The 13,516-nt window shown below is 40.5% G+C and overlaps 1 pseudogene; it reads right to left on the reverse strand.

The window, feature by feature from the left end:
* Window positions 1-6,637: 6,637 nt before the first annotated feature.
* LOC117025539 (claudin-6-like) lies at window positions 6,638-12,300 on the reverse strand (annotated as a pseudogene).
* Between the last annotated feature and the right edge of the window lie 1,216 nt (window positions 12,301-13,516).

Here is a 13,516-nt window from a genome sequence, read left to right on the forward strand (position 1 = left end):
GGGTCCTACAGATGCCTTAACTCATACACAGTGAAAGTGAATTATTGGCAGCTGTTCAAATTCTTCAGGCAAAATTCCTGTGGGCTTTATCATGTTACCTCATCTTCCTTTTTTTTCTTCTTCTTAACTATACTTGACTTTTCAGGGTACCCTGTCTACTGTATATTTCTAGTGTTTACAGACACTAAATGTGTACGTGTAGTAACTATTTACAGAACATAAAAACCTTAAACTGTGATTTCTCACCTAGTACTGAGGGTTTACCAAGCTGTAAAAACAAAACCTTTATGAGCCCTGGAGCAGTATCTACAGATATGTCCTAGCCACTTGGTTGGATAGTTTAGTCAAAATGCATTTATAGCTATTAGTAACAACTCTGCACAGTTTATTTGGCCTGCGCTTTGTTTCCTGTTTGTCTGAGTACCCTCTCTTCTGCCCTTTAAGGTTCAGAAGAGCAGTGGAGGCAATGAACAGCTCATGACGCAGTTCTTATTGTGTTGCATAAGACTGGCCTCACTTAGCAGAAACCAACTCCTGTGTAATTCTTGGGGTTAATCATCTTTATCAAATGAAGTTTTTTATTTAAATGAAGCTCTGTTAATTTTAAGTGTTAAGCATTTTTTATTAAAATATTCATATAATTTTTAAAAGTTTACAGAGTACTTTTGCTAAAAAAAAAAAGAGCTACAGCATCAAAATATGTAAGGCAAAACTAATAGAATTGCAAAGCGAAATAGATGAATCCACTCTCATAATTGGAGACTTTAACACCCCTCTCATCACCCATCAGAAAAGACAGATCCAGAAGACAAAAAATCAGGAAGGATATATTTGAACTCAACATCATCAATCAACTAGATATAATTGACATCTATAAACCACTTCATCCAACGACAGCAAAATACACATTCATATTCATTAAGTTCACATGGAACATTCACCAAGACTACATTCTGGATATAAAACACACCTTAACAAATTAAAAAGAATAGAAATCAATCTGCTATTAGACCACAATGGAATGTACTAGAAATTAATAACAGAAAGATAACTAGAAAGTCCCAAAATACATGGCGATTAAACAACACACTTCTAAATACAGCATTGATCAAAGAAGATTTCTCAAGAGAAATTTAAAAATACTTTCAACTAAATGAAAATGAAAATACAACTTATCAAACTATGTGGGATGCAGTGAAAATGGTGCTTAGAAGAAAATGTATAGTACTGAATGCATATATTAGAACAGAAGAAATTTCTACAATCAATAATCTAAGGTTCCACCTTAGGAAACTAGAAAAAGAAGAGCAAATTAAATCCAAAGTAAGGAGAAGAAAAGAAATAATAAAAATTAGAGCAGAAATCAGTGAAATCGAAAACAGGAAATCAATGGAGGAAAATTAATGAAACCAAAAGTTGTTTCTTTGAAAAGATGGATAAATTGATAAAACCTTAGTCAGGCTAAGAAAAAAATAGAAAGCACACAAACTACTAATGTCAGAAATAAAAGAGAGGACATCACTATAGATCACATGGACATACAAAGGACAATCAAGGAATACTATGAATGACTCTATACCCACTAACTTGATAACCTAGAAGAAATGGATCAATTATTTAAAAGACACAATCTACCAAAACTTACACAAGAAAAAATACGCAATTTTAATAGGCCTATATCTATTAAAGAAATTGAATCAACAATTAATAACCTTACAGTCAGAAAGCACCAGGCCCAAGTGGGTCTACTGGTGAATTTTACCAAACACTTAAGGAAGGAACCATACAAATTCTCTACAATCTCTTTCAGAAGACAGAAGCAGAGGGAAAACTTTCTAACTCATTCTATGAGGCCAGCATCACCCTAATACCAAATCTGACAAATACATTACAAGAAAACTAGAGACCAATATCCCTCATAAGCATACATGTAAAAATCCTCAACAAAATATTAGTAAATCAAATTCAATGATGTATAAATTCAATGATGTATAGCACCACCAAGTGGAATTTATCTCAGGTATGAAAAGTTGGTTCAACATTTGAAATCCATGTAATCCATGACATCAACAGGCTAAAAAAGAACAATCTATGATCATATCAATAGATGAAGAAAAAGCATTTGACAAAATCCAACACTCACTCATGATAAAAAAAACTCTCAGTAAACTAGGTATAGGGAACCTTCCCCAACTTGATAAAGAAAGCCTACAAAAAACATATAATTAATATTTCACTTAACGGTGAGAAACTTGAAGCTTTCACACTAAGATCAAATACAAGGCAAGGAGATATCTTCTCTTACTAGTCCTTTTCAACATTGACTGAAAGTTCCTGTGAATGCAACAAGACAAGAAAAGGAAATAAAAGATACAGATTGGGAAGAAAGAAATAAAACTGTCTTTGTTCACAGATGACAGTCAAATGGTCTATGTAGAAAATGTGAAACAATCAACAAAAAACTCCTGGAACTTATGAGTAGATTTTACAAAGGTTTCAGGATCCAAGGTTAATATACAAAAGTCAATTGCTTTCCTGTATACTAGAAATTAACAGGTAGAATTTAAAATGAAATTTCAAACTTACCATAATACCATTTATATGAGTATTGAAAAAATAAAATAGGCATAAAAGTAACAAAATAAGTACAAGACCTATGTGAAGAAACTACAAAATTCTGATGAACAAAATTAAGGAAGAAGTAAATGGAGAGATATTCCATGGTCATAAGTGGGAAAGTTCAATATTGTCATGATTTTAATTCTTCCCATTGATCTATAGATTCAATGCAATACCAATCAAAATCCCAGCAAGTTATTTTGTGGATATCATTGGACACATTTATTCTAAAGTTTATGTGGAGAGACAAAAGACCCAGAATAGCCAACACAATATTGGAGGAGAACAAAGTTGGAGAACTGACACTACCTGACTTCAAGACTTATTATAAAGCAATACTAATCAAGACAGTGTGGTAGTGGCAAAACAACAGACAAATAGGTCAGTGAAACAGAGTAGAGAGCCAAGTAATCAACCTACATAAATATAGTCAACTGATGTTTGTCAAATGTGTAAAGGCAGTCTTTTCAACAAATGGTGCTGGAACAACAGGACTTCCACATGCCAAAAAAAAAAAAAAAAAAAAAAAGAATCTAGACATAGACCTTACACATCACAAAAATTAACTGAAAATGGACCACAGACCTAATGTAAAATGCAAAACTATAAAACTCCTAAAAAACAACATAGGAGAAAACCTACATGACCTAGGGCATGGCAATGACTTTTTTGATACAACAATGTCAAAGGCACAATCCATGAAAAAATGAATTGAAAAATTTCCATTAAAATTAAAAACTCCCACTCTAGGAAAGACAATGTCAAGAGAATGAGAAGATTTCCACAGACTGGGAGAAAATATCTATAAAAGACACATCTAATAAGGACTGTTATCCAAGATACAAAAAAAACTTTTAAAACTCTAAAAAAAAAAAAAACTGACTGAAAAATGAGTCAAAGAACTTAAGAGACACCTCACCAAAGAAGATATGCAGATAGCAAACAAGCATATGGAAAGATGCTTCACATCCTAAATCAGGGAAATACAAATTAAAACAACAATGAGGTACTACTGCACTCTTTAGAATGCAGTAGAATGGCCAAAATCTGGAACACTGACAGCTAGGGTTTCCAGGCGGGAATTCCTGCCCATTCTCAGGAATTTTTTTCACTTTGCTGTTCTGGAATCCCGAGAAGAGTTGGTCAGGAAATTGGGAAAATCGGCTCCTTGAACCCAGGTGGTTGGCAGTACTTTGTGGAAACAATTCATCATGGAGAACAGAAAAGAGTTTATATCTTGGGATTCGGAAACCTTACTGACAGCAGCAAATGGTAAGCAAGGATGCAGAACAACAGAAACTCTCATTCATTGCTGGTGGGAATGCAAAATGGCACAGTCAATTTGAAAGTCAGTTTGGTGATTTCTTATAAAACTAAACATACTCTCTGACCATGTAATCCAGTAATCACACACCTTGGTATTTACCCCAAGGAGTTGAAAAGTCACAAAAAATCTGCACACAGATATTTACAGCAGCTTTATTTATAATTGCTAAACCTGGAAGCAATGAAGATGTTTTCAGTAAGTGAATGGATGAATAAACTGTGGCACATCCTGAAAGAGGAGTATTATTCAGTGCTAAAAAGAAATGAATTACTAAGCCATGAAAAGACATGGCGGAACCTTAAGCGCATATTATTAAGTTAGAGAAGGCAGTCTGAGAAGGCTACGTACTGTATGATTCCAACTATATGACGCTCTAGATAAGACAAAACTATGAAGATAGTAAAAAAATCAGCATTTGCGAGGTCTTGCAGAGTGGGGGAGGGTTAAAAAATGCGATGTCATCTTAGATTATTACATACTCAACTAGCTCACTTACTGCTGCCATTTCCCAGTGTTCAATTTAAGCCATATGGCAGCAAGCATGCATTCTGATACAATTTCTTAAAATGATCTGTCTTAAGAATTTTTAACACCTTCATGTCATAAGAAGTTGAATGAGAGATACAGCAATTATCACAATAATTAACATTCTAATAACAACATTATGGGGTCCTTACAATGAATTAGGTAGAGCTTATTTAGTGAAAAGGATTCTGGTTTTGTAATCAAAGATATGAATTAGAATTTGAGTTCTAGTGTTTATTCATCATATGACTTTGGGCAAGTTAATTTCTTCTGGGCTGTCCTAATCACTCTTCTACTTTAGTAATGAAGATCAATGAGGTCTTCTAGGGCATTGTATTTTATACACTGCAGAGGCTTTTGGATAGAAATGTTGTTATTAGTTAGTGCAGGTTTCTAGGACCGCTGTGCGCCGACAGTGAGGCAGCAGTTTTCCGCGGTTGTTCTGAGCCAAGACATCTGTTTACAATCTTCTCTTGCTGGTTAACAGTAAGCCTGCCCATAGGTGATGATGCTGAGCCTGCTGTGAAATGGTGTGGGCTGCACTGTCAGGTCCCACTAGCCTGTAACAATGGACCACGAGTTCTGTTGCAACTTAAGGACAGGAACTGTCTGCTCAGTCTTTGAAGTGTGAGTTAAGTCTGTATGTGACAGTGCAGTATACAGTTTATTCAATAAATTTTTTAAAAAAAGGACAGGAACTCTATCTAACTCACCTTTTTACAAACCACCCACAAAAGCTTACTGAAATTATGGGATTTTTGTACACTAGAAATTTCCAGGCACTCTTTGCTATGATTAGAACACTGTGGGTCTTTGCAGGGAAATAAAACGCCCCTGGGTTTCCTCGTGTTCTGGTAGAAAGCCCTAGTCTCCCCACAATCCTCACATATGGGGAGAATGAGATCAGTAGCCACTTATCTGGTTCATGGCTCTGTTCTGAAATGGTAATAAAATGTCTCTATGTCCCTGAGAGAGCCACATGGTTACAACACAGGCTGGGCCCCTAGGTGAAGGCCCAGGACAGCTGTGCTGTCTCCTTTGGTATGAAGCCCAGGCCCTGGAGAAAGCTCTAAGTCATAAAAGTTGAGACCCATGGGGTTACCTGGCACCTGGAGGTAATTTATTCACATAAGGAGCGAGGACTCAGACTCGTTATATTTCTAAGGAGACTATTTTGGGAGGGAAGGGAAACAGCTTCTTCCTTCCTCTTTATAAGCCAAGTAAAATCACTTTTTGTCTTATGTAAAAGCGATTTTACTTACATCAGACGTTTGACTTGGCTCTCACTGCAGTACCTACGTGGGGGGCCAGCGTGCTTCATATTTTCTGTATGGTAATTAACACGAAATCTGTCTCTGATCCAGAAGACCTCATGTGCGTACTCAGGATAAAATTAATAATAATAAATGTTAAAAATTCAATGGTTTTGACATAATTATAAAATTATCTCCAGAGTTTCTAGATAAGGGGATTGATGACCAAGATATGGCCTGAATTGTAGGCCGCATGCCTACACAGGCACACACACATTGTTTAGGAAGAAAACAAGGCAGAGCATAGGCAGAAGCATGCAGTGACTGGGAAGCGGAAGGGTAGGGGACAACAGCACAGCTAGGACTTGGGGAGGCCAGAAGTCCCCACTCCCAGAGGGCATGCTGTGACAGGTTAAAGGGATACAGCGGGATCTCAGAAATCTTGGAGGTGAGGGTTCTTTGGCAATCTTTCTGCTGCTGTTTGAGGAGTTGTACCTCGGAATGGGGGTGGGGTGTTCCAGAGGCTTGAGGGGAAGGCAAGTGTGTGTCCCGTCAGGGCAAAGGAGGCTCCTCCATTCAGCAGCAGCAGGTCCTCCCAGAGACAGACTGTCCTGTCGGGAAGAGCCAGGACAGAAAGCAGCCCTTCGTGGTAGGTCTGCAGCTCCAGCTCTGCCTCCAAGATGGGGATATATCCGGGAGCTCCAATTTCCAGGGCTTGGAGGAAGGATGAAGTTCCAGAAGCTTCAAAGCATCCATCATCTAAAAGTGATGACACCAGCAGCAGAGCCCACCCAGGGTGGGAATCACTTATTTTCTTGGCTCATTCAATGGGTTTTTTAAAACTCTCCTTGATGACTTCACTTCAAAAAGGAAAGTGTCCACTGTCAAGGGAGCCTCCACTTCTTCATCTTCCTCAGAAATAATTCTTAGTGGGATATTCAGAGGCTCCCAAAGAGGTACCAGATCGGGCAGAAACAGAATAAAGAGCCATGTAATGGCTGGAGCCCTGGGTCCCTCAGAGGGTTCATTACAGCACACCAGCCTCCTCACCCTTATCCAGCAAAAGACCGGAGGCTGAGGTGGCCCCGCCCAGGCAGAGGGAAGCCCCCCTGCCACTAGGAGCTTGGTAAAGTTCCAGATGATGAGGTGGCTTGTCCAGCAGACGAGGGTTCGGGCCAGGACCAGGATGACAAAGATAATCCCAGCGGTGAGCGCCAGGCAGACCACGGACTCCTTGTCTTCCACACAGGTGTCAGTTCCTGTCCCTAGCCAGTAGACCAGCAGGCTCAGCCTGGCCACAAGCAAGATGGTGATGCAAAGGGATGTGGGCAGCCTGGAGTTCCTGGGGGCAGAATCAGCTGCGGAGACGCCCACCTTGCAATACCTCTGACCTGTTCTCTGTACCTCACAGGACAACCACAGCTCCTCCCACACCAGCTGGGATGCAACGATTCTGTTGTGGAGGCAAGTGGTCACCTCCCGCAAGGGCAGGGTCCAGGCGTTCACCTGGCTGCGCAGTGTCAGGACGACGCCCAGGATTTGCAGACCAGCTGAGGCTATGGTGAGGTTGAGAAGACATATGAAGGAAACCAAAGAGCCTCCATAGTGTGGGAATGGGGATCACTCAACCACCGCACACAGCAGGCAAGGAGGGACGTAGATACCAGCTTTGACTCAGTCTTGCTCCAGACTGGGGGTGCTGTGTTCACTGGAAACCCAGGGGTGGTGGTGAGGAAAGACCACTTGCTGGCTGTGGGGATAGCAGTGGCTCAGGGAGCAGGTCCTAGAGCCAAATGGTGCTCGAATCTCCACTCACCACGTACTAGTGCTGTGACCTTGGGCAATTCACCTAACCTTCCTGGGCCTCAGTGTCCTACTCTGAAAAACAGAGATAACAACAGTGCATTTTAACATGTAACTACATCCTAAGGTGTGGATTAAATGGCACATGGTATGGCCTAAGTAAGCACAGGGTATTATTCTTGTTATTATGTTATTGTTTTATCTCTGGGGCCCTGAAGAAAGTTGGAATTATCTCTGCAATGAGATATTTCTGAGTCTCCTTTTACCATTTCCACCTCTTCCTCCGCCTCCCAAACACATATACATCTGGACGAGAGCACTGAGAGGGCGGGACCAGGGTCCGTGTCATCTGTCTTGCATGGAGGTATTTGTTGAATCGTGCTGCCTCCTTTGAACGGTATAAAGAATTTTGTGCATCATAGTAGGCTTCTCTAGTCTGTTAGAATACTCAACAATGAATTATTGTTATCAAAGCATTATCGTCCCCATTGTAAAAAGATATTATTATATAGTACTCTCACAATCAGGGACTATCAGAGCTGGAAGTCATCTCAAAGATGACAGCCTCCTCCCACTTTCCTGATGAGGAAACAGATGCCCATGGAAGTTTAAGTGATTTTACCAGTAATTTAGTGCCACTCTGATTGAGTTGATAGTTGAGCTACACTTTCTTTGCCCTCCAAGAGCTGGCTGGGGTAGATTCTGTAACATCCTGAATTGGAAATATAAGCCCATAGTGACTGGCATACAGATCACTCCCGCCGGAGGTCTTCCAAAAGATGCAGAGATATTCAGGATGGACTCATTTCCCATTAAATAAAGGCATAATGTAAAATAGCAATTTATTGTTCTTGGCTCAAGATACTCCCAATTATTAGACATACCAATAAAGGTGTGCTTTCTGGGTAGTTTAGTTTTGATACCCAATCATGTCTCCATGCTTTTTTATTTAAGGGACTTAGACATAGTGTCTAAGTTATGTTTTGTAGTGTTCAACGTAGAACTGGGGGAATGAGAAGAGTGTGACATAGGTTGGATACTCCGAAGGGATAGAATGGAATGGATTTAGGCATATTCAGTTAGCAGGAGTTCCAAAAATCTCCCAAAATTATGGGACTAAAGATAGTTTGTCCTTGGTTTGCAGAACAGATATGTCACGTAATGCAGAACAGTCAGAAATGTAGAACAGATATGTCACCTAATGAGCACTGTTTGAGCAGGAGTGCTTAGTTCCCTGAATGCAGGAAACATGGGAATGGTAAATATCTCAGAACTCAGCTTAATATACAGAACTCAGCTTGGGGAAGCCAACTGGTTCAAATGCAGTAGAATAAGAGAGCAAGATAAATGCAAAGGAGGCCAAAGGAGCAGAGAGTAAGGGGAATTAGCAAAGAGGGGTGTTACCAAAGCTGAAGTTAGACAGATTGCTTAAGAGAATGGTGGTTGGGAAAGTTGAGGGCAGCAAAACTCTAGGAGGAAAGAATATGGTGATCACTAGACTTATCAGGTAAGGAATCTGAACAGTTCTGAGGACAAGCCAACCACAGCTGGACAGGTTGCAAAGACTTGGTCCTGCAGCAATAGAGATAGTAGAATTTTTATTTATTTTCTAGATAGTTTTTTTTTGTATTATTTTGAAAACTTTCAACCTATAGAAAATTACATTGAGGAGCCTTATATCTTTTACGTAGATTTACTAATGGTTAACATTTTCCCAGATTTGCTTCTATTTATCTATCTATTCGGTTAATATCTATCTTCTATCATCTATCTATCCATCTCACACAAATTTTTTTTTCCTGAACCTCTTACATTATCTGTGAATTTTAAATGGTCTGTGTCACACTTCACATATATCACCCTGTATTTCCGAGAACAAGGGCATGGCTACATGACTACAATTCACTTATCACCTTCAGGAAATTTAACATTGATATAATTGTATATCTCAAATTTGTATTTATTCAGTTTTCCCCAGCTCTTCCAACAAATGTCCTTTATAGCTTTTTTTCCTTCTAATCCAGGATCCAACCAAGGATCACACACTGCATTTAATTGTTACGTCTCCTTTAGTCTTCTTGCACCTATGATGGTGCCTTAACTTAATTTTCGTTCAAGACTGGCATTTTTGAGTCCAGATAAGTTGTTTTGTAGAATGTCCCTGTTTGGCCTTGTCTGTTTTGTCATGATTAGATTTAGGTTAAACATTTTTTTGCAGCAGTATCAGATAAGTGGTCCTATAGACAAGCTTTATAGTAAGTCATAATGCACCAAAGTGCTGCAAGCCTGCTGTGATTCTGCTTTTCATCCTGAATATGTTTTGTAAAGAACAAATGGGATGATTACTTCAGATGTGCGGAAAGCTGATCTAGACCTCCACGATATAAATTGGAATCAAAATTCTACTTTACTCTGTGCTACATACAGCTGAGGAATCAGAGGGCTGGTTTCTGTTACTGATACTCAGATCTTTTCACTCAAGCTTATACTTTGCACTTTCTTGTCTTAAAGGAAATGATTTGAAAAACAGATACAATATGTTTGCCAATATAAATATGTTAACCTTAGGATATATTTGATTCTTACTGTAATTCATCCCCCAAGTGAAACGAATCCATTTGCTGTTCAAGGGGATACATTTTAGCTAAGGTGGCTAAATGTGGCAACTGGCTTGCTTAATATTTATACAAAAATTTATTTTTTGTATGAAGGGCTTTATCATGCATTATATATTTAATGTTCAAAATAAGTCTGTGAGGTTGACTGAGGCCTCAGTGAGATCAGGATGGTCCTAATTCCGAATGAGACTCACAGTCCTTGGTTTGTTGAGACTGGTTTGGAACCACACATACACCACCCTCTCGTCTGCCTGAGAAAGGTGGCTGTTCAGAATTGGTTACTAGAAAGATCAGGTTATCAGAGAGATCAGGCTAATTGCGATCTGTGAATCCACAGCAATTTTTGTAGAAAGACGGCCAGTCGTAAAACAAAAACCTCACTTAGATTTGTTGTTTTAGTTTCATGTTACCTAACAAATTAGCACATTCATTTGCTCATTCAATTCTCAAACTTTCATTTGCAACTTCCTTTGCTAGATAAGGATGACAAGTTGGATGTGATACCTGTTAGGGTATATGAATATTTGTATGTCTCCGTATTCAGGTTTGTTCCCAAAAAGATTTAAGATAGCTTACAGAAACACACATGATTTAACAAAAAAAAAAAGAAATAATGTAAGCAATTGGGTTGAGAGAAAAATGCCAACAATGAGATTCATATACAACACAAAGTGTAAGCTGCGAGATTTTATTTTAAATGTTGAAGATACTTGACTGTAAGCATGTTCCTATACCAGGTGGAAAGGAGAAAGTGAAAAGTAAAGATAGAAGAGTTTGAAGGTAATATAGCTGGAGTGAGGTCCCAAGCAGACCAGAATGAGATCAAAACCATGTGGATTAGACTGAGAATTAGTCCCTCATGAAGCTCAAAGCATGTGGCCCTACACAGGATGAAACAACCTGCAACCTCCTGTGGCAAGAGCATCTAAACAGAGGTGTAGACAACACAGTGGGGGTGGCGGGGGAGGAGGTCGGGGGCCAGGCCCAAGTACTAGCACCAGATTAGGGCTTCAGACAAAAGAGTGGCAACCCATCGTTTTCTATACATTTTTTTTGGTTGTAGAAAACCATACTTTTTTTGGGACATGCTTTCCCCCCACTTCCTCTTTCTGGAATGGCTCACAGTAAGCATGGTATTAGAAAACTCCTTGGAATGGAGAAATTCTCCAGGACCCCTCTGTGGCCCTTTAATCTGTAGTTGTGGCAAGCTTGGCTGCAGGAAATCTTGCTTGTGAACTGGCCATCCCACTAGGACCACAAGGGACCAGGGAACCAGAAACCAAAGCACTTACTGCTAGTCTGTGATCCCAGGATTGGCTTTTACTCCCCACTTTCACATATTCTTGATTCTGAGAACTTTCAGAACCCAATGGAATCACCATTTCAAGGCCAAGAAGAACTAACAGTAAAGAGAAGTGAAAACTGGCCTCCAGGTACTCTCATGGCGCCAGTGAAAGTGTCATCCTGTTCTCTGGTCATTGTATATATGTGCTTACCTTGCTTGCTTTGACTCATACCTTAGTCTGTGGCCATCCTCTCCCAAAGAGAGGGTTGTTTCCCCATTGGGGGGAAGGAAGGGGATGACTGTCCCCTGCTTTGAAAGGCACGTTTGTAGGGCCTGAACTTGTCCCAGACTTGCTGCCGCACTGGCTGAGTGAGTGGACTGTGGGCTGGACCCAGCGACCCCTACCCATGTGCCTTCATCGTGGGAAGTCAGCACAGGCTGCCCCCTTGATGGTTCAGAGCATGGAGCAGGGGGTCTCCCCTGGAGGGCTCTTAGGAGAAAATGGTGGTGGTTTTAACCCACAAAGTTTTGGATGGTGATGAACACCACTAGATAATAGATTCTCTGCCTTTTGCAAATTTACCCTGCGGGTTAAGGTGCCAACTTAGAGTTTTACGTCCTGGGTCCTGTGGATGGCAGTTCTTCATGTTAAGTTCCCAGCCTGATTCTGCAGAGACTTCACTCAATGTGGTTTAAACATGCGAAGCTTTCCACGTCCTTGCCCAGTGTCTAGGGTGGCCTCCCAGACACACAAGTATCTGGCGTCTCACGTGGGTATTCAGTTCCCTCCAGGGCCTCCAGCTCTGTGTTCTCATAGCCCCTCCCATCCCCCTCCCCAGCTCCCTGCCGTGCTGCTCCCCATTGCTCCATGTCAGGCTGTTCCCCATTCTGTCCTGCCTTCCCTTTGGGCCAGGACCTCCTCCTGAGTGTGGCTTGAAGGAGTAAGCTTGAGGACGATGGTTTTTAATCATTGTAAATCATGACCTCGTTTCCGGCCTCCCAGGCTCCATCCATCCCAGCATCTTCTCTTCTGCCATTTTCCTCACCTTGTGCTATAACAACGGGATGTTGTGTATCCACAGAGACTTACAGGAGTATTCAGTATATAGTTTCTAAATAAACACTTTATTTTCTAATTTTAAAAAACGAGTCAGTGTGGAACAGGAAGCAACCTTCCCTCCTGGTGCTGAGAGGTGTGGGAATGGAGAGCAGCCTCAAATATCCATTTGAAACACTGTATTCCAAGCCTGGAAAACCCGTATTCAATTTTCTTTAGTTATCCCACTGCCTGACTAAGATTCATGGACTGTGCTGCTCATGTTGTAGAATATGGAACTCCTCAGTGATTTCTGGGAGTACCTGGAGCCTGGAAAATAGATTTGATTACACAGGGCAAACTTTGGCCTTTCTTTTTCACCTTGACTTTGAATATAAATAAAGGCTGTAAACCTATTTTCTCTTCATCACTCTACGGTCTCTTTCATTCAACAAATATGACTGCCTCTTGTGTGTCATACAGCCCACTCCCTCATTCCATTTTTTACTTTTATTCATAGTTTCTGGGGAAGTTGCCTGAGGAGGAGTTTTGACTCTATTCTCTTGGGTAAAAGCTGCAGAGATTCAGGCCAAAGGTATCTCAAGCCTAAGTAGGTGCAGGACGGAATCTTTTAAGCTCCTTGTTTCTTCTATCCAGCACCAAAGGAGGCTGTAATTAAGCACCAAAGCTACACATATTTTTTAAGTAGGGCCAATTCTGGGCACTGTGGAGAATCACAATTTGAGTCAACAACGGGCCTCAGAGGACCATCTAGCAAAACACAGCCCTCTTATTTTAGTGATTTGAAAAAATTAAGGCCTCATTTAAACTTAATACAAAGCACAAAGCTAGTCAGAGGCAGAACTGGCACGAGTGGTCTTCTGACTCCTAGACCAATGGTCTTTCTGGCAGGAAACTGGGCTCACCTGTCAACTCAAATTTCACAACTGCAGATAGGTGTTTCGGAGGGAACAAGTTTAACTTTACCTTCCTAAGTGAGCCAGAATATAACATCAATATTTCCATTTAAAGGGCTTGTTTTCAGAGCAC

This window comes from Rhinolophus ferrumequinum, chromosome 8, assembly GCF_004115265.2.
Source record: "Rhinolophus ferrumequinum isolate MPI-CBG mRhiFer1 chromosome 8, mRhiFer1_v1.p, whole genome shotgun sequence".
NCBI classification, from domain to species: domain Eukaryota; kingdom Metazoa; phylum Chordata; class Mammalia; order Chiroptera; family Rhinolophidae; genus Rhinolophus; species Rhinolophus ferrumequinum.